Here is a 23,024-nt window from a genome sequence, read left to right on the forward strand (position 1 = left end):
ACATTACTAGAGCAATTACCCACAAAGAAGCTATAGTACCAGATTCTGAAAACATTGAGGAGGAAAGGCATCGCTTGAGACACTGAAAGGGAGGAATAAACAAAACTAAAAAGTCAGGGAAATACCAGGACTCTTGTTCAAAATCAAATGTTACATACGCACACGTGGGGGGGGGGGGGGGAAAGCACCTCGTATTTTATCACCTACATCTTGGCATTTCACTCTTGCAGTGTAGTATCTTCTAAAACCAAAATAAAAAGAGGATTAACCTTGGGTTTCTCTGTATCCTTGATTACAGGAAGTAGTGATATGTTTTTAATTCTTTTTAGCTTTTATTATGAGATTTGTGTCACCCCCTATTTCTTGTCAGGCCTCAAAACCCTGATGCGAGGTGGCATGTTTTCCTGTCTTCTTTTTCTTATTTTGTCCTTAGCAGATTGAGAGCCCAATCTATGCCTGTCTACTCAGAAGTAAGTCCCATTATAGTCAATGGAGCTTACTCCTAGGAAAGTGTGGACAGGATTGCAGCCTGAAACAGGTAGGTAGCTTATAGTGACTTACCTAGAGCCACACAGTACACCAGTGTTGCTCCTTGAAGAGAATACCCTACTGTCTACAAGGCACTGCCTCCCTTTAGGCATCATCTGTATATTTTGCAGAGTTCTCTATGGTAACACTTGGGCTTCTAACCCAGAAAGAGGCAAGGCTGCTGATTAAAACCTTCGGGGTATTAATTTTTTTTTTTCCTTAATACATATGTTACCGTACTCCCATCTGTGTTGTTAATTAGTTCCTGACTGTAGGTTAAATGTAGGGCATGTTGTCACGAGCCTAAGGTGGGGTGGCCAGACCTCCTGCTATTGCCATATGGCTTATTTTTAACTCTTCCATTTCTATCCAAGGTTCTGATTTATGTGCATACAAACAAACCTAACAAAATAAAAGAACCATTGGTGGGGAGATGTTTGCACAACTTCATTTGCAATGCTAAGTGGAAACATACACTTTGTGAAAACACATTTTTTTCCAAAGGTTTGGATTTAAGACACAGTGTCTCTCTCACTGCCTTTCTGCATCACACAGAGAAAAATCATTATTAAAGACAGGAAATAAAGATCTTTACTGGGAGAAACTACTACACAAATTGGTGTTTCCAAGGGCCTTGAAACATGCTTTATGACAGCTGCATTGGCCACTTGACAAGAACTTGAGATCACCCTCAGCTAGCTTAAAATGGAGAAAAACTGAGACATGCTGACTGGTAATGCAAACATAACTGTATGATGTTTTATCATGGGGAAGGCAGGGAAGAAACCCAAAATTTAAGTTGGCTTTGGTAATTTCAAACTTGGATGGGATCCAGGGATGGGCAAATCAGGCTCGAGTCAAGTAACAAGTTTCCACCCCCCACGACTCAACTTGAAAACGAGTCATAACAGGGGCACTTTCCGAGTCGTCCAGAGTGTTTTCGTGTCTTGAGAAGACTCGAGTTTCAAGTTCTTCCCTTTAAAAAGCCAGCTGTGGAAAAAAGCAGGGCTGCTGCCAGGGAGTGTGTGTGTGTGAGAGAGATCTCTTAAAACACTCCCCTGCTGTCCCCATCCCATCTGTAAATAACATGGGAGGGAGTGGGGCAGACTGCGTGAGAGCAGGGACAGAAGTGGCAAGAGGAAGGAGGGTCACATGCAGTAGCTGTGAGGCTTACCAAGACAACCCAATCCTTTGCGGCTCTACTCAGAAGTAGTCCCATTTGCACCAGTCATTCAATGAGTCTTCCTCCCAAGTAACAACAGAGCCCACCAACAACATAGGTAGAGGGGGTGCAAAGCACTAAGTTTCACAGGGAGCCTCACCTCAGCTTGCAAAGCGCTATGAGTTGTACAGAACCTCACCACAGGCATGCTAGTGGCTCTCTCCCCTTCAGTGGGGGCGGGCAGCAGGTGAGGCAGAACTGCCCCATCATTGTCCATGGAAAAGCGCTGCAGCTGCTCTGCCTTTTTACACCTGAGGAGGCTCTCCTTACACTCACTTTCTCTGCCACTTGCACTCCTGTGGTGAGGCTCTGTGCAACTCATAGTGCTTTGCAAGCCAAGGCGAGGCTCCCTGCAAAACTTAGTGCTTTACACCCCCTCTAGCTATGCTACTGGAGTGCACAAGAGCTAGACATGTGGTTGGAAAAGTGTGAACTGCCTCCTCCCCCTCCTTGGCCTTCTCAAGCCAATTCCAAGGCAAGAACTCCCTTGGGCTCCTCCTTCTACCCTACCTCATCCAAAGGAAAAACCAGACCACCCATCCTTTGTCCAATGACCACTGGTTCCTTTAGAGATGGGCAAGAGAGCCCACTTCCACCTCCTGCCCAATGCAAAAGCAAAACATTTACCCTTCCCTGCCTCCTGGCTGGAACTTCCCTGCTGCTTGCCCAGTCTGAATGATGACTCCATGAGGTCTATCACACTGTGAAAAAAAGGAAGCAAGTACACCCAGACAGACTCCAGAGCACAAGTGTGGGGAATCAGTGCTAAGGCAAGTGGCTTCAGACTTGAGTCAATGCCCAGTCATCAGCACAGGTGACTCTGATCTCCACTAGTCAGCAAAAGACATTGATTTTCATGACTTGAGTTTCCATCCCTAATGGGATCATAGTTAAATGGCAGAGCACATGGTGATGGTCCTAGGTAGCACTAAGAAAGTCCCCATGTCTGAAACCCTGGACAGGCATTTCCAGTCAGTGTAGCAATACTGAGCTAGACAGACCATTGGGCTGCCTTGGTGTAAGGCAGCTTCCTATGTTCCTAAAGCCGTGTTAGAATAAATGGGTGTGAAGCACAGTGTACACCATAGGTTCCATTCTCTAAGAATGCTTGAACTTATGAATCAAAATGAATTTGACAAGTACCTGGTTTCTCAGTAACATAAGACTGGAGATAAAAACTGTTTGATGCTGGGCTCCTGTCAAGATTTGTAGAAGATATTTTGTGGATGCATTCAACAGTTTTATATCTTCTTATTTAGAGCTCCTTGGAGAAGGAACTTTCACATCCTTATTAATTGTATCCATTAAGTTGTACTGAGCTGGATTACTGTTATTATTTGCGTTGACTTGCCAATGTTTTCTTTCTCTGACTTGTCTTTCCATGCCCTTAACAGCAGCATGGTCTGGAGACATGAGCAAGGGATAGTCCTTATTTCCATGCCTTGTGAAACTTCAGCTAGTGATTTTGGCAGAACCAACTGTGATTAAAGCAAAAGAGCAAGCCAGGCTGGTTTCCTTCTGTTCAGCTAGGAGGACTCCTGCCTCCTGGGCAGGTAACATTAAATGTCTATCAACAAATGGCCAGGGACATGTGCCCCTGAAGGGACTCACAATCTCAAGTTATATGCACATATTTGATAAGCTGCTGGGTCAATTGGGAGTATATATCAGTGGCATGTGTCCAAGATCCAGCCTGAATTTGGCAGTAAACTCAAGCACTTTGTGTGGCCACACTTCCCATGCTGATGTGATTATGTCAGTTCAGGAGGTGTGGCCATTTATTTCTTGGTTCCTCTCATGGGATCATGATGTAGGGTGAGAGGTGGAAACCAGGAAGAGAATTCTAGGCAAGGCAAGGCAAGGCAAGGCAAAGAGACCGCATATTTCTTATTCTAGCTTGTAAACATTCCACTTATCCCGCCCTAGAGTAGAGTCAAATGCATTGCATATACACAGTCCTTTCCAATATGGACAAAGTGCCCCATTCATAAGGCAGCCAAGAGTGCAGATGCCTCTGTGGTAGGTTTTCTCTTTGCAAACCTCTTTATCATCTCAATTACTCACCCTGTTGCTTTGTCTGCCCCCCAACACAACCCAGACATTTTGTGGAGCTTACAGAATGCTCTTAGCAATCCCATGTAATTTAGCCCATTAGTTCACAGTGTTGTTCTGGAATGTCAGAAATGAAAGAACAGACACTATCTTTGAGGAACAAGGACTACAGGAAGGTTGCAGCCCTTCTCTTCCAGGAAGAGTACCATAGCAAAAGGAAGACCAACCTGGGAGCAGCCATTGGCCAGAGAAGGAGCAGCTGCAGTGAACTTTTTCCCTCCCCTCCCTGCAAGAAAGAACTTGCTCCAACTGCCAAATGCCCTGTGGCTACAGGGATAGGGAGTGAGAAAATCTGGCATCTACCATTGGATAAAAGCACAAGGACTACTGACTTTTTGCATTCTGGCCATGTATTGTAAGCTGCCTTGAAGACTGTATGATCAAAAGGCAGGGTGCAAATCTTCTGAATATATAATCTTATTCTGTAACACCATAATGCCTTGAATTTAAATTGCTAATTTTAGCTAGGAGTACTGTTCTTTAAGACACATACATACACAAAGCCTCAACATGCTGGTTTACTCTGGCATGTTTAAACTACTCATATAGGTTAATAATATTCCATAATAGATAACTTATTTCATTTTGGGGGGGGGGGAAATGTTTTAAAAGGTCCATCCCATAACCATTCTGTGGAGAAATGGTTTTATCTATATATCTGTCTGTCTGTTATGTTGTGTAGAATCACAACATCAAATCTTTATATCATTGTTCTGTCCCAGTGGTTCTCAAATCGGTGGGTTGTGACCCACCAGCCTGGGAAGCACTATCCCTGACCCTTTAAGGGATGGGGAAGGGGGGAAGGCAGCGACACACTCTTCAGGAACACACTGCTGCCAGGGGCAAAAGCTTTTTTTCTACTTACTGAAAGCCACTGAAGGCTTTGGGGGTGGGGTGCGGGGAGCCCCACAGAGCCCTCTACAGGGCTCCCCAAGCCTCCAAAATTCTGAAAATTGTGATCGGAACCTACTTCCAGTTTTGTGATTGTTGCCTTCACACCTATACAATAAACTGTTCAGAAAGGGAAAAAATGCTTAAGGTCTAAAAATATAAAGATTTACACACTCACCTGGGGGGGGGAAACTAAGATACTGAAAGTGAATATCTGAAGCTCACCTCATTTCCATAATGGGGGGCAACCCTCTCTCTTCACCCTCATTTCTCTCTCTCCCCCCACCTCAAACTGTGGTTTACCAAATATTATACATGTTTACATATTAAACTGTAGTTATCGGGATCCCACAGAACAGAATTCAGAACTAAAGTCAGAATGGCAAATCAACTGAAAGCATTTAGGTCAAGTAAAATGAAAACAGTGTAGTGTACTTTCCACTAGGCAGAAGCTCTGGTAATGTAAAACATTAGGCTGAAGGTGTGGTACCTAGAAATGAATCATGTATGAAACAGCCTTAAACACAGTGGGAGCCATCATTCCTTAACATCTTCACAAGCCTTCCTGCTAAACTGTTTCCTTCCAAATGTTTTTTTTTTTTTAAGTTTAATTGGAAAACAAATCCTTTAAAGGGTTTTGCATACAACGTATTTAGCACATGCTTTCAAATGGAAACAAGCCTCTGTGACACCTGTAACAAGACCTAGGAAATTTAATTTGCAAATGGTCCGCTTCTGGTGAAAGCAGAAAGCACCTAGTTAATGATGCGGATCCTTGACATTTAACTGTTTATTATACTGAAAAGATGGGCAGGAATCAAAACTTGTTGTACTGGGTTATTTAAAGGGAAACCCCTCCCCCAATTTCATGATTTGTGATATCACTGCGTTGACATGGTCTGCTGTATTCCCTGGTCTTATTTATTTCTTGATGATGCAAGTCAAGAAATGAGAACAGGTACTAATTATAAATTAATTCTGGCAGCAAACATGGAAATAGAACTGGAAGGGAAAACACTGTCAACATTAACTGGGTCATGTCAGTAAATTACTGGGATGTGCCAGTAATAGCAAAATTGAGTAGAGATGCCTGCATTTAAAAAAAGAAAGAAGACAGCATTTTTAAAAAGCTTCTTGTTCATTTTTTTTCTTTTTTGCAATGGTGACTGTCATGTTGAGATCAATTTGTAATGCTTGCATTCATTTAGGCTTAGTGCCTAAGAAGGCCATGTTCATGTGGGGGAAACTATACATACAATCAGAGCTGTTTTACCTGCACTTCCGGGTGCTGAGGACACCAGCTGCTTTTATAAACTGAGCAGCGTGGGCTGAAAAAACTGGGCTTGCCTCTTCAGCAGCAAAAACAGCTAATGCAAAAACAGTAAAGTTCTGTCTGTGCAGTACACGTGGCTCTTTATCAAATCTGCATTTCTCTTCTTTGGTCCTCAGCTTTAGAATTTGAACGTAAAACTTGGGTTGGGGGGGAACCCTAATAACCAAATCCATCATAGAAACATGTACAACTGACATGGAATTAGTTTAGTGTACACTGCATCTGAATACATCTCAGCATTCTGTTTGTTGTTTCCTGAAATTAAGGTGGGGAGGGGGTAGACTGGCTTCTCGCCTAGTTGGGAACTAAAATTGCTTTGCTTTGTCTGGTGAATAACTGCTTTGGGAAAGTGGGAAACTGGGAGAGTGACACGGTTATTTCCCTGAACCCCCTCAAATGCTTTTGATACTATTAACTGTGGTGGCCTTCTGCATTATCTATCTGGACTAGACTATGGGGATATCATGCGACACAGTTGTTTCTTTCCTCTAGCAGGCCAATTCTAGAAGGTAATGCTGGAGACTTCTGCTCCACCTGATGGCATATATAGATTGGGGTACTGAAAGGTTTAATCTTGTGCCCCATGGTATTTGACATATAAAAGCCACTGGCACAGGTCATTCAAAACATTGGAGTGAAATGCCATCCATAAGCTGAAAAAAGTACTGTGTTCTTTCTGCACTCCCTAAATTGTGAGAATGCATTTTTTTAAAAATTAAAGGCAAACCCATTAATTTGCCAAGAATTAACTATAGCAAGCTTCAAGATCCATAACTAAAGAAATTCTAACCCAGTGCTTCCCAATCTTTTTAGCATCACATCCTACTTTCAGCGTGGAGCTCAGCAACCCTGACACGCACTGGTGACACGATGAAGTCACCACCAAACATCTGGAAGTGTCGGGCATGACTCCTGATGCTGGCTCCATTCGCATATGAGGTCTGTATATTATTTGTCCCTTGAAGTGGAAGTTATTTGTCTGTGGCTTAATGTGCTTGATCACAAATAGAGTGGAATGAGTGAACAGGCAGTTGAAAATTTGCCCATGAAATTAAGCTGCCCATCTTCTCTTGTTGCTGCCCGAGCTTTTCTCAACCCACCAAAAATCGGATTGTGACCACTGGTGGGTTACAACCCACAGTTTATGAACCACTGTTCTAACCATTACAAATACTACCCCAAACAGTAATGCATGTTTTAGTGCACTGGGAAACTTAGTGCAAACTTGGACTCACTTTTTAGAATGAGAATCTGTCAGGACCCACCAGAAGTTATATCATGATGACCAGATGTGACATCATTAAGCAGGAAAAGTTTTAACAATCCTAGGCTGCAATCCTACCCACACTTATCCGGGGTAAGTCCCATTTACCATCATTGTTAAAAGGACATACATAGCAGCCTGTTAAAAGTACAGATCTGTCACATTTCCCCAAATGCAGTCACCATGGTAGCATCAAATCTAAAATATTAAAAATAAAATGTTGAAATGAATGGGGACCCCCTTGAAATTGGAACCTAGTGGATCCCAACCTACAGTGAGAAACACTGTATTAGTGTCAACACTTAGTGTCAACATCCTTTGCCTTTTTCCTGTATTGGCACTGAAATACATACACTGACACATCACACTGAGTTTCAGGTGGGGTTGTGTGGTTGCTTTAATTGTGTACTGTTCTGTCCCGTCAGATAGCACCATCTATCTCTACTACAGGATAGGAGGTTAACCCTTTCTACTGAACAGTCTTTGTTCAGGAATATAGCTGAATGAAACAATCAGGAAGAGGCAGCCTTGTATGTGAGTTTACTAACTTATGTAAGAGTTTACTATACTGTATAAGAGTTTACTATATAAACCACATGGAAAAACCAGATGGGTCTCAGCACTATTAATAATATAATGTTGGCATTACTTTTGTTAAGCAGCAGTCACATCTGTGATAATTAAGTTTTCCAACTTTTTGCCAGTTGTCCTAGTACATAACATAAGAATTTCATCTGGCAAAATAGAGACAAATTGTTGATCTGTCTATTGATTATCCATATTGAAGGATGTTGTTTTAGTATAGATTCAGGATCACCCATAGCTCTCAGCACAGGATCCCAAAGACCAATAATTGACCCCATTCTCCAAATCAGGGCCAAAAGGGCAGCGGCAGCAGTTCTAGAAGAGACCCTTATTCCACAAGAGAATGTTACTATAGCCCATGTGGTACAGAAAAGGATCCAGCTGCTAAGCTGAATTTATAACAACCTATGAACTGCAGCTGGTTTGAACTGGCTTACATACAAGTACTTAAATTTAACTAGGTTATAATTCAGGCTGTTATCATAAGCAAACTCTTCAGCAAACACTTTTAATGGACTTTGGTTCAGAGCAGATCCACTACCTTTTAATAATGGTAAGCTACTCCTCCACTCTGCTTTTCTACTCAAAACTGCAGCCACTCAAGCCTGCTTTTCATTAAAATAAAAACAAAAATAGGAGCTCCATAACACACATTTGTATGTAATGTGTAGCTTGCCCCCAAGCGTGAAAAGCAAAGGGCATCGGATTTCAGTACCCCTTGTGTTAGGGACATACAAAAGAGTTTGTTCTTCTTCAGCCAGGGCTCTGTTTTAGTTCATAGAACAAAACTCTCCAAGGAACAGTTCAAATTTTGGTATGGACAGAGTGTGCCAGCATATAAACCTCTGGTAGAAATGATTGAGGTTGTTCCATTAAGCTGCTGTTTTGCAGTGGGGGATGGGGCTGAGTGCTCATAACAATTACGTGAAAACAAGTCAATGCAGGTTAGTAATTAACCTATTAAGAGGGATATATCCGCTCACACAGGAGCCTCTGTCACACTACACTGCGCACAGACCACCATTTTCCATGTAGTTGTAAATCAAAGGCTGGAAACAAGGTCTGTAGATATTAAAGAGGCAGCCACTTAGGAGGAGAGTAAGCATTACAGCCAGTGCTAAAGATATCCTTAGCTCACTGGTCTAGTAGCATCCCATTGACCTCTTTTTTCCAAGAAAACAGCCTTGGCTGTTTTGAGGTTCTGCTGTAACTTGAGTTTACTGGTTCTAAAGCAAAAGGTTGCTTCTGGGCTTCACATTCAATATACTTACATGCAATTACTGGAAACAATAATTAACAGACTCTGTTTTTACTGAAATATTTTACTTTTTTAAAATGTCATATTTTGTTGTGTTTCTCTTAGTTTTGACCTGGGCATTGTGACAAGACCTGCCCATAACTGATAGATGAAAGACAGCTCACTTAATCTGAGATGCTGGTCATTTACAAAATTGGGTGGGGGGCTCTTTGTGTTTTCTCTGGGACCACAAACCTACTGGATGCCCTCATTTCCTGCGGTGTTTTTTTTTAATATCACCAATATAAAACTATTATCAAACATACATTTAAATAAGCAGGGGGTCTTTGGTCCTTGTCTTCCCACCCTTTCTCCTTCAGTCAAGTTATTTGGCTACGAATAAAATGTTTTGAGTCTTTTTGGCTTGTTACGCCAACCACAATCTACAGCTTTAGAATGATGACATCCTCCCTGTAACAAGAAAAATAGGGCTTTAACAGAGAGGGCAATTTTTTAAAATGGGTTTTCCAGCTGTGATTCAGTGAAGTTGAACACTAAGTGGCAGTACTAAAGAGGGAAATTGTTCTGTGTTGTGGAGTCTCAAAGAAAGGCCTTTTCTTTTTATCTCTTTTCATTAAACAAACAATAGTGAACAGCTCTTTTTCAATTTCCTCATATTGGGAGTTAAGTAGCGGTTTTTATCTTGAGCCCAGAGTAAGATAAACTGGTCTGACTGTAGAGAGTCAGATTTTCCCTGGGCTCTCTGTGTAGGCCCCTTAACTTTCTTCTCAGGGACAGACTGAACATGGAAAGCAATCATAATGGGTGGGACTGTGGGGGGTAGGTGGTGCTAGGACAGAATAGAATTGTGCTGAAATTTGTAAGAAATTTGAAATGAATTTCAGGGCTCCTTCCTGGGTAAAATATTTGAGAACTTTCAAGGGAAATCAAACAAAGTTTGGTGAGACAAGTAAAGTTTCTCATAGGGGTTCATACCTCCCTAGTTTGCTGCCAAAATTTCAAAATGCAAATTTTAAAAGTTCTCCCCAAGACAAAGCATCTGAAAATGTTCACAAAAACCTAAATTCGTTTCTATAAGACAAATGAAGGTTCTTGTGTGTTTTTTGCACATCTCTAGTAATATATGAGCACACTGTCTAGCTTAAAATAATTCCAGACCTCCTCCCCCTTTAACAGGTTGTGTAGAGGAGGGATTCTTTGCTCTTATATGGCAAGCCACACCTCCTGAAATTCTTTCCTCTATGTAATCAAATACTGTAAAACTACGGGATCCATGTCTTCCATTGCTTCTGTTCAGTTCCAGGTGGGTAAGAAGCTCTTGAAGTTTTTCTCTGTCATAGCAAGTGGTTGAGTGAGAGGTGGGCAGGAATGGGTAGGAGACCCTAGAAACAGGGAATTGTTCTCAACCTGCGGTGCTGTGCAATCTTCAAGCAGTTATCTCAAAATGGTTATGGTTATGGGTTGCTTCCCAATTCACCAATTTTCATCATAGATAACAGAAATGGGGACAGAGGATGCAAATAGGGATTCCTGGCCACTTTTCAAAAGGTCATTGACCGCATGTAAGAGTTCACATAATGTCAGATATTAACAGCTGATGTGTGTCAGGAGAATGTCAGCCTAGCTTAGGCTGTAGTTCTGTACAGACTTGTCTAACTCATACTAAACCCATTTGGACTTAATTTTAAGTAGACATGCATAGGATTGTGCTGCAAGAGCACTTTAGGCCTTGGGAACTAAATATTTGCTGCTTCCCTGCAACCTTATCCTATGCAACACAGCAAAGATTATGTGGAAGAGGCCAATGATGTGTTTACCTCCCATCCTAGAGTCACACACACAAGCACATGGGGCAAGGTCAGCTCCTCTCCCATGATTTCCCTAGTTCTGGAGAAATGCAAGGTTACTCACAGCCCAATCCTAGGCACGTCTACTCATAAGTAAGTCCCACTGAGTTCAATTGAGCTTTCTTCCAGCTAGATGCAAATAGGATCCTAGCCACACTTACCTGAGAGTAAACCCCATTAAAACTGATGAGACTCACTTCTGAGTAGATGTGCATAGGATTAGACTTTAAGTCTGCAATCCTAACCAACTTTCCATCACTGACATAAGGGCAATGCAATTCCAAGGTAAGGGAACAAACATTGTCTTACCTTGAGGAGGCCTCCATGACTTCCCCCCAACTGCACGATGCAGCACATGCCCCACTGGCACTGCTATGCCAGTGCTGGAAAATTGGTTAGGATTGTGCCCTTAGTTAGATTTATAGCTCAGCTTGACCCATGGACTCTATTCCCCATCACCAATGTTTAAAAAACATTCAAATGTAGAAATATTAAACAGACTAGCTATTATCAGCCTTCAGACCAGAGAAACACACAGTCAAAGGCACATCTCTTTCTTGTGGATTTTCGCTTGCCCGCAAATGTAATTTTAATGGGAGAATAACTTTATTGCTCTTTCCAAGGCCAAGAGAACCCAAATCTTACCATCTGAGAATAGCAGATAGATTCCTTAGCAAAGGCAAGAATACAGTAACCAGACCTGATTTGAAATGTTGGGCTACAGCTAGACGAACAATGACCCTAGACACCAACATGGCCCTTGATGACCATATACATGGGGTAGAAAGATGGCCTATAAATATTTTAATTAATAGCTTGAAGTTGCAGGTGCAACAACAAATTGAGAGGACAGAAATCATAAGTGTCCAAAGTTGCTTACATCCTAAGTGTTTTCTCAGAAATTAGTACCATTGGCTCACTCAATCAGTTATAATGAAGAACTAGGCTACATTACTGCCAGGCTGTTGCAATCCAATGTTTTCCCTGTTCTCCTCCTCCTCCTGCCTTTTTTACAGACCTGGTTTGTGATGATTTTCTGACTTTCAGTGCACGTAGTGCCCACTTGTTCAGTGCAGACTGACTGGCAAAGCACTACTAAGGTTTCTGTCTACTACTGGCCATTGAATTAGTCATTTACTTAGCACAGTCAATTGGCTTCTTCACTTTTTCATAACAATAAGATAATAAAAATAGACAAACAAGCCATGGGATTGCTCAGACTGCAAATATGAACCAGCTAATTTAATGGTTGATTGAGATTGGGAGGTCCCAAGGAATATCAGATGGGCTAGTAGTTGAGAGAGATGGGAAGCAACTTAAAATACACCAAACAGTGAAGGAGGAGATAAGTAAACAACTAAGAGCTGGAAAAAATGGGACCTCTGCTGAACTAGATTAACTTCTAAATAAACACTGTGGTCCCTCAATATCAGCGGATTAGCAGCCCACAGATTTGATCATCCGTGGGTTAAAAACCTATGGATTTGGACCCACCTGTACCCTCCAGATCCAATCAGAGCTGTGTTTTGGTGGGTTGGGAAGGTTTGGGGATACCCAAATCTGCAGATTTCTGTATCCGTGGGGATTCTGGAAATGGAACCCCCACTGACAGCAAGGGGCCCCCCTGTATATATTAAAATGTTGCCCATGGGGCAAGGTATTGCAAAAATATTTTAGGAAATATAGCACTATATTAAGTACCATGTAGAACTATTGTTTTATTTCTGATTCCAAAAGTTTACAGAACAACAGTTCCTCAGCAGCCCTGAAGGATCTTAGTGTGGAAGTAACTTTAATGCAGTGGTTCCCAAACATTTTTGACTGGTGGCTTTCTTGACCTACTGGGCATTGGTCATGACTCCCCATTAGGACTACAATCCTAGACATTGTACAGGGTGCCAGGTTTTTTGCTAGAATTCCATGGCTCTCAGGCTGGTTTTCACAGTTCCCCATGGAGCCACAGCTCACAGCTTGGAAACCACTGCTCTGCTGAGAAACAATCCTATCAATGACTGCTCCTCCTTAAGCTGTTCAGTTTGCCAGTCAACCACCAGTTTTTCAGTCTTGCCTGGATTCATTTTCAGTTGGCACACTCAGAACCAGATACCTGTCATGCTCTAGTCCTGTCAGTAAGATGCGTTCAATTGAAAGCAAAAATAGAACCAGCTGATGTCCAGTTCATTTTATGATCTCACCTAGCAGCCTCATGCACATGTTGGCAAACTGACAGAAGCTGCTGGTTCTGGGGGGCAGGGGGCAGGGGAAGGAGACAATGAGATGATGAGCAAAAACTATTTTCTGAGACCTTGTTGCCAAAACTGAACAGAACCACTTAATAGAAACTGTGTTGACAGCTGCCAAGACTTGCTGAAGCATCACCAACATCTCAAAAAATCTACAGATTAAAAGATTATTTAAAAATCTAGCAGGAACTAGAGGGTACAATTTCCTTTTATTAGTCTCTAAAACCAAATGATCATAGTATACCCAGTATCATGCCTGAAGACTAAATTAGTTTTCACCCGAGCACTGCTCCTTCAACTCTCTTGTTTTACAAGGAGTGACAATTGGCTCAAGTATCAACATAAAAGCTGGATTGGATATACCACCATCTTAAAACATAAGGTAAGCAGAGTTTGGGGTTGAAAATATTTCAATTTTTAGAAACCAGCTCCAGTTTTTAACCATTTTAAAGCCAGTATTAAAATCTAATGCTTCAAATTCCAAGATACTATGTTGTCAGGGATTTTTTTTAATATCCAGGAAAATTGATGCTTGCGATGCTTCCAGCCCTTGGCAAGGCTACCACAGTAGGTAGACTTAAATCAAAAGCCATCTTCCTTTGACACATGCAATGCAGAGGTCACATTGTAAGCCTTCTCATTCATGCTGCCAAACAGTGACTCAATGGGATTTGCTCAATGGGACAGTTTATATGAGTAATCATTACTTTTTGTTATTTTACTCATGCCACACAGTCTGGATCATTGACTGCGTGCGCTGCATTTATAAATATCACATTAGTTTCATTTCTAAGTATTTTTATCAATCCATGAATTAAAGATACCAGGATAGATTCTGTGCATACATTAAAACTCAGTTACTAGAAGCATAAATAAGTAATGCTTATTGATCTCGGAATGGTAATAACCTCAAAAAAATATATAACAAACAAAATAAAAAATACACTTTTAAGAAAAACTCTTAATGTTCAAGGGAAGAAGCTAATGGCAATTCTGGGAAAAAAGAATGCACATGGTTGTAACACATTGCTCTTTTAATCTTATAAAAAATTGAAGAAATAGAGCAATCAATAGCACGCAACAAAGCTGCCAAATAGTTCATTCAGAGTTGGACATCCGGAAATAATTACTAGGTAACATTTTCTAAAGCACCACATCTTGGGGACTTCTACGGTAATCTGAAATGCATTTACTTGGAAGTAGGTTATGTTGACTTTAATGTTAAAGTTATAGTCATGAAGGCTGAAATATCAAGCATACTTCCTCAGAAGTAAGCCCCACTGAACACAGGGAGGCTTACTTCTGAGTAAACATGAACAGAATTGTTCTTTAAGTTGGCCATTACATATACTGTATAGCTTTTCTTTCTCACATGTCTCTGTACATGGAGCTCCTGAGCGTCCCCCATTCAGGCACTGTCCAGACCCAGACTTGCTTAGCTTCAGCAAGCTTGCTGCATTAGGTACTGCAGACCAGACCCTAAGTACTGGGAACCCTACTTTAGTCACACCTCAGCAATGAAATTGCAAGATAGCCTTAGGCAGGCCACCACTATCATCCTCAGCTCCTACATCACCCATATGGAGATATTCATACTGATGTGCCTTACAGGTTCTGCCTTGCAAAGATTACTGTTTCTGAAGTGCTTGAAAGGCATTGAAATGTTGGGAAAATGCTCAGTCTTACAAGAAAGTGTATTTAAGAGTCCTATAGCTTAGGATTCTGCCATCACAACCAAAGCAACACTGTGCCTAGGAAGCAGGGCAGAGCTAGTTGGCTCTATCCACTAGCTGTGCCACCAAGCATTTACTGGAGTCATGCACAGAGTTGCACCACATTTCCTTTGATCCCAGAGGCTCAGCTTTCAATATGCCACAGAGCATAGCTGGTGGTGGTGGTCTCACATCCCTTTTACTCATCCCTTGCTGGTGCCACAATGATATGCAACAGGACAGGGGTGCTTCATGTCGTTGACACAGAAGCCTTATTTCACTGCTGCTGTACCAATTTGAGATTCAAATTTGCCTCCTAGCATTTCTGAAGGTGCCAGAAGGACCATGTGCTTCAATCCTTCTTCAACTTCTTCAATCTACCTCAACTTCTGCACACATGTGTTCAATATTGGGGTGCCAGGAGCTTCCAGCTAGAATTAATATATCAGTTATACAAAAGACTTAGGCATACAGCTTAGCTGATCCATGGGATCAGGCTGTAGTTTTCAAAGCAACTTTCTCAGACAGGTTCTACAACAGCCTTATTGAAATGAAATCCTTATTGAATACTTATTGAAATGAAAGGTGAAAGGAAGAGTTAAAGAACTACAGTTTCCATGGTGAGACAAACCAAACTGAAATGAATGGGATTCACTTTTAAATAATGTGCAGTGAGCAGAACCCAAAGGGACATCTGGGCACTGCAAATGTGCAGATGTGTGTGTATCTGCACAAATCTAAAAGCCTAAGAGATTGAGGCTGAAAGTGAACATTTAAAAAGTTCTGTGTACACATAGATGCATACTAGACAGAAGTGTGGGAGACCTGAGATCCTGGCCACTGTGTTTAGGATTGGGATACTAATCTCTGCTGATTTTTTTCCCTCCTTTCTGGGTGAAAAATAAATTGAAACTGATCTCATAAAGCAATAACAAGAAGATATTATTTCTCCCTGTAACAAGTGGAAGAAATCTATAGGTTAATATGTATATTGCTTTTTTTATTACTTTTTTCCTTTTCCTTCACAGACTAAACACACCATATAGTCAGTTTAATAATTCACTGAAGGCATTCGCATACAGTCTTCTGCCTAATGAAGGACAAAACAAAAACCCAAATAACTCCATAGTCCTGGAATTCCAGTTATGGTAACCAGCATGTTTTAAATTCCAGCTAAGGTTACATTTCAACAAGTGTCTCTCTCCATTCCTGAACTTCACTGGCTTGCATGGATACATAATTCCGAGGCAAAAAAGTTGCTTCCCGCTACACTCAGACATTCCGTTTATAATCCCTGGCAGCATGTCATCCCTATGCTGTTCAGTCTGCCCACTGCACTATTACACATCCTAATTCTCTCTACAGCTATAACAACGTCAGGGTGCTTATGTCATAGACGCATATAAATAGATGAGCATATGCCACTGCTTGGCTCTTCACACAAGGTACAACAGACTCTCATTCTCCTCCTCCGTTAAATCTTAGAATTCCTCTGCCAAAAGTTCTACCTAGTCCAGTGTGTTTCTGACAGTGACTAACTAGGTGCATGGCGCAGCCTTCCCCAGTTTGCCAACAACATCCCAGTCCTCAAAGGTACATTGCTTCTATTTAGGTTTTATTTAACTATCATGGACAATATGTGCCAATAGAGCCATTAATTTGTCTAAACTCCTTTAAAATCCAACTCAGCTAGTGTTCATTTCCCCACATTGTGGTAATGCGTTCCACAGGTTAGTCATGTGTTGTGCAAAGAATGAATTTCTCAGGTCTTCACCTTCACCCTGGTCCTGATCAATTTAATTTTTCTGCAAGCAGCACTCAGCTTTTCTGGACTGATATATCCAAATAAGAACATAAGAACAGCCCCACTGGATCAGGCCATAGGCCCATCTAGTCCAGCTTCCTGTATCTCACAGCGGCCCACCAAATGCCCCAGGGAGCACACCAGATAACAAGAGACCTGCATCCTGGTGCCCTCCCTTGCATCTGGCATTCTGACATAGCCAAATCTTGCGGTGCTTCACTTCCATGAGTCATTTAGATCTCTAGGAATGTATTAAATTAATAAAAAGCCATTTTCCATCTTTTATTTTCTGAGAGCTATTTACAAACAGAAGCTTCTTTGGTATCACATAGTGAGGATTCATACCCATAGTCGATGTTTTTGCCTTCCTTCTTGCCAGGCCATGAGCCTTTGCTGTATTATGAAGGGAGAAGATCTTATTAGAAAGTTTAGAAGCCCTGATCCATCATGTCAGGTGAGGGCCTAGGAGCAACTATTACCCTGCACATGCCCGATCTCATCTGATCTAGGAAGCTAAGCAGGGTCAGGCCTGGTTAGTACTTGGATGGGAGACTGCCTGGGACTACTGGGTGCTGTAGGCTTATACCATAGTCTTTCGAGACTGAAGGTTGCCAACCAGGGCCTAGGAGAGAGGGGTAAAGGGGGTAATTTGTACCCAGGCCCAGGGTCAGAAAGGGAGGAGCCCAGAAAGTTTGAGGGATCTTCTGTTTTCCTATCTCATCTGAACTTGCTGCCTGCACGTGATGCTGGGGGCACAACCGTGGGCATGCAGTGGCAACTGCTGCTGCAAGCTACACACAGCAGGCATCCATGACCCTCCTTAACAGTGTCAAATCTGGGAGGAAACTGGCCTGTTACAGAAGCTCTTTGGCCGATAACCATGAAGGAGCTCTGGGACCCAGCTGCAGGGCTACAGCTGCTGCAGAAATTCATTTTGGTGCACACACGAATTCTAATGTGACCCTAAATACAATGATGCTAATTTTCTGCAATGGATCTTCTATATTTCAAAGATTTTAGAGAGACCTTGGAGCCCAGGTCTAGCTGACCACGTGGCACTGGCTGCTAGATAAAGGAATCTGGAAAACCAAACTCACTCCTAAGACTTCTCCGGGTGTCAGCACCTTCCCCCAGCCATACTTTGCCCCCATTGCCCCCTTCGGGAAGGGGCCAAAAAGGAACTTGGTACCCCCTGATAAAACTCCTCTCAGAAGCGCTGTGCCAGGCTACACAAGGAAATTCCCCTCTGGGTTTGGAGCCATCCAAACTTTGCGCCGGCCTGATGTGCTAATCGCTTAGATGCGCGCAAGAGAAAGACGTGGGGCACAGGAAAGGGAGCCAGAGAGAGAAGGGGCCACAAGACTTCGCTCTTCAGCCCTCCCTCTCTGTTCAGCTTCTACCGCTGCGCGTCCATTTGTGACCATAAGAGGGCCTCCTTTCCCATCAAAAAAAGAACATCTCCAAGCCACAGAACTTGCCACACGTCCCCCGCCTTGTACTGTGCTAAGCAGGGAGTTGTCGTCGCTGTTGTGGGGGGATGGCAGCCTGGACACCCCGTCCCGCACCCCAGCCCCAAGCTGCGCGGCACCGTCCCCCACACACTCTTACGCCCAGCTTCGCAGCAGCGCGCAGGGGAGGGAATCCCCAGCATCGCACCGCCGCCCACGAGCCCTCTTCCACTGCCACCTACGTGGGCTGCCCCTTGCCTGACACGTACCGTTTGATGGATGCGCCGGGGAAGCCCTGCCTGCCTGCCTGCCCGCCTGCCTTCCCAGCGCGTCCCCCGCTCCTCTCGCCCCGCGCCCTGAGCAGCGGAGAAAGTGCGCGGCAGAAACCAGCCTGGGAAAGTTGCAGGGGCAGAGTCCAGTCCGAGGCATGTCTACTCAGAAGTAAGTCCCATTCGAGTCAATGGGGCTTACTCCCAGGAAAGTTTGGACAGGGCTGGGCTGCGAGGCTGGGCAGAGGTGGCTGCGGGGAGGGAGAGCGCCAGGACCTTTGCTCCTGCCAAGCACCAGTCGAGCAGGTGTCTGGCGGCTGTTCCCAGCGGGGCAGAACAAAGAGGGCAGCGGAGTCGCCCTCCCCGTGATCCGGCCCAGAGCCCAGTCCTGTGCCTGCCTACTCACTGCAGTCCCTGAGGCTTACTCCCAGGAAACTGTGGAGAGGACTGCAGCCTCAGACCGTCCACTTTCCCCTCTGCCTAGGCTGCCCTGCGATGCGCACTGGCCCGGGGGAAGCGCCTACGAGGAGTCCCCACAACACTCCCTCCCAGCTGCCAATCTCTAAGTCCAGCTGCCTGGAGTGGCACGCCAGACCTCCCACCCGTGGAGCTCCCCGGTTTCGGTCCCGTCCCGAGTCCCACTAGCTCGGGCTTCCCGGTCGCCCGGGAACTCTTCCTCTGCAGCGCTCCCCGCGAGGCTGGAGCCAACTTCTCCGCCAGTCCCCTCCCTGCCCCTACCTTGCCGTCCACACAAAGCCTGTTCGGGTGCCCTCCGGAGAGTCACATCCTCTCCCAGCCGCCTAGTCCCTCCAGCCGCCTCCTGCAGCTCCAGAAACACAGGAGGAGGCAGGCAGCTCAAATGTCTCATCAAAGCTTTATGAAGGGTGGGAGGGCAGCGGAGTTGTTGGGAGCCTCTGATCTCTTTCTCTCCCCCCGCACCACCCCCTTGGCTGGCGTAGGAGCCTCTCACACGAGCCTGGCTGCCCCCCCAGCGCTTGTGTTTGGCTCCTTCTCACTCAGGAATTATTTAGATTTCCGTTTGGTCTTCTATTGGTCAAGCTGCTTCCCAGCAGGAACATTAGCGCTGGGGCGCCCAAGTTTAAAGGGACCGCGCTGCCTCCCCCCGCCAGTTCCATCCCAACACCGGACTGCAAAGCAAGCCCCTCCTGGCCGCTGCCTAGTGCTGTTTGTACCTCCCCCCCCCCTTCAAGGAATTTCTTTCTTCTGTAAACTTTTGGTCCCTGCCTGAATACAGGAGATCTGGAGCCTCCCCAGCGAAGCGCTGAACGATCTGGATCATCTCTCCTGGCACTCCCCCCCCCGGCCCCCGCACAGCTCAACACAATATCTTGAAGCCATACATAGTGACGTGAAGAATCGTTCAAACCGACACGTAAAGAGGCATGTTTTCTTAGGTCATATTACTCAAAGTCAACTTTCTCCAACTTGTTATTTGGGGGGAGAGGGGGGAAGAGAGGTCATCCTCAAACCGATGCTTTTCAGCACACAAGCAAGCATGCCATCACGATTACTCCAGAGTAAGCAGTCAGGAATTGCAGATTCCCCGTTTCAAGGCGGAAAAAACCCGATCGTGGTCATCATGGAAAGGGGTGGGCGAGGAGATTATTAAGGCTCTGAAGCTGCAATCCTATGCCTACACAGAAGTAAGTTCCATGATAGTCAACAGGACTTACTGCCAGGAAAGTGTGGAGCCTTAGAGCCCAAGCCTCTGCATGTCTATTCCGAAGTAAGTCCCATTGTGTGAAGTGGGTTTTACTCCCAGGAAGGTGTGGATAGGAGTAACCACACTGTCCTGGGAGGAAGTTCCACTGAACATAATGGGACTTACTTCTGAGCAGACAGAAGTCTGGGGATTGGGCTCTTCATCGTCCCCGGCGACCGAGAACGTCCCAGCTCCCGAAAGGTGTCTGCGGGGCGTTCGACAACCTTTACTCTGAAATGCTAGAAATCCCTTAAAGGCGAGCTACGATTAGTTTACTTGCCCGTGCATTAAACAAACCAGATCCATTTAAATATCGCTCCCTCACTGACCTCTCCGTCGTCTGCCTATTAAGAATGCAATCAAGATAATCACAAGCATGGTTTATTCATGAAGGGTCCGGGTGTCGCGTTACAACGAGTCACTTGCGCAGGGAACACGCGGCGAGCGCACCGACGTGCCCCGGGTCCCAGCCAGCCAGAGCCAGCCAGCCAGAGACGCGGACCTTCCTGGCAGACACAACAAGACGCTCCGAGACCCCAAACTCACCTTTGGCTCCAAAAACAAACGGGGAAAAAAGTGCTCAGCTCCCTCTTGGAAAACTCAAACCCCAAGAGCGCCGCGCACGGGAGATCTGTGGGTGCAACGCCCACCCAAGGGTGCTCCAGGCATGCTGGCTTGGGGGGGGGGGAGGGTTGGAGAATCAATGCAAAATAATAAGAAGAAGAATGGTAATAAAAAGGAGTCCCCCACCTTCTGGTCCAAATCAGTCTCGCAGGTCGTCTCCCCCCCGCCCCTTTTTTTTCCTGCTTATGCTGCAAAGAGATTAAATTATTGATAGTGGAAATTGCACGGCGGAGGTAATAATGGCATCCCCTGATTGAGTAGCAGCAGCTCCATTTGATCCTGCTCGGGACGCAGAGATGGCATGCTCGCTCGCTCGCTCGCCAGGGCTGATCCAGATCTCTCTAGCGCCGTGAGCCGAGTGTGGATGGGAATCCACACCGGGCTCCGCTCTCCACTCTTGACGTTGAGTGTCATATGATTCACCCCACCCCCTCTCCCCACGCCTGCCTCTCGTAGAGGCACCACTGCCTGGATGACGAGGAATCGCAATCTCAGGCAGAGGAAGGATGCCTCTGGCCGCCCCTGGCACGTATTTGGGAGGTTCTTCTCCCTCCTGCTCTGTCAGTGTGCTGCTGAAGCACCGGAAGAGGGGTTTCCCTTCTTGGCTGAAAGGACACGTTTCTGAGGAAGTCCTCGTGAGTCTTCCTTCAGTGGAGAAATACTTTTTTAAAAAAATGAGGCCTAAATTTGATTTCTTATAAAGAAGGAAACAAACACTGAAGCGATGCCCTTAGCCATGTGCTGTGCTGGGACTGGTGATGAAGGTGAGGCAGATCCTCCCCAGCAGAGTGTTTCAAAAAGCTCCACCACCGTGTGAGGCACCCAGGCACCCACAACCCACACGTGGAGCCTCACCAGCCTCTCCTGCCTCCCCACCCAACACATATGGGTTGTGGGTGCCTCACATGGCAGCGGCACTTTTCAAAGGGCTCCGCATGGGAGGCTCTGCCTCACCTGCCTCTCCACCCACCATATGAGATGTTGCTTTAACCAACTGGAAGATGTGCCCTCAACATTTCTGGCCATCAAACCATCTGCCTAGGAACTGAGTTGTGAACATCACAGGTTTAACACAATCAGATGTGCTGTGTAAACCCATGGGAGAGGATATAAAAGAGAATGTAGGACAATAAATGGTTTTTCAAGGCCCACAAGCCCTAAAAAAGGAATATCAAGCCTAAAATAACGATTATGGATAGGTGTCATTCAGATTCAATGTTCTCTACAAGATTCAGTGTTCTCTATGGAAGTCACTTCCGTGAAGGAAACTTGTGAGTCCTGTGTGTATTTTGCCAGCTTTGCTACATGCATATGCTGCCAGTTTGCTGTGCCACCAGCTGTGGCTTCTGGCTCCATGGGCAAATGACCAGCTGTATTCATACAATTGCGTACATGGAAATGACTGGGGAAATTATTTTTGCAAGGTATGGTCCTAAGGGCCAATCTACATGTTACTTTATTGCTAAACAGCATGCATGGGGGAACAGCACAATCTAAATTGAAACTCTTCAAGGAGGCTTTAAGTCCTGCTGTATTCTTGATAAAGTTTGCCTCCTCCATGGCTGCTATTTCATCAAATAGTAGCTGTTGGGGGACAATCCAGGTTGGGATCACAGCCAGGGAAAACCCACCTCTGCCTGCCATGGTCCCAATCTCTCTCTTGCCCCCCCCCTCTCTCTCACACACATGCAGCACATTCTGCTTACCAAAGGAAAAACAGCATCAAGTAACATCTTGTTTGCCTCTAAAAGTCCTCTGCAGTAGGAACGATGATCTTGCTTGCTTGGGACAATAGAAAACAGCTGATGGGGCAGGTGTTGTGCCCAAAAAGATAAGGGTGGATCAACTATTATTGTATAGCAGACATAACTACAGTATTATGTAGTTATTAAACTATTGGATGATATTATATCCCATTTCTGAGGTGGAGTTCTCAGTTATGGCCACTTCACCAGGGCAGAGAGTAGTAACTGGCTGTGACTGAGTGGCAACAGAGGAGGAGGCAACCATCATACTCTTACTGCCTGGCATCATATCGGGAGTAAAGAGCAGTTGGGAGAGCATCATGAAGGTACATAGCCAGTGACTGGCCAGTAGAGGTGCATCCTGCACATCTAGTGCTGTGCTACAGTCCAAAGCTAGGAGTGGAAACAGCCATGTG

This window comes from Tiliqua scincoides, chromosome 1, assembly GCF_035046505.1.
Source record: "Tiliqua scincoides isolate rTilSci1 chromosome 1, rTilSci1.hap2, whole genome shotgun sequence".
Taxonomy (NCBI): domain Eukaryota; kingdom Metazoa; phylum Chordata; class Lepidosauria; order Squamata; family Scincidae; genus Tiliqua; species Tiliqua scincoides.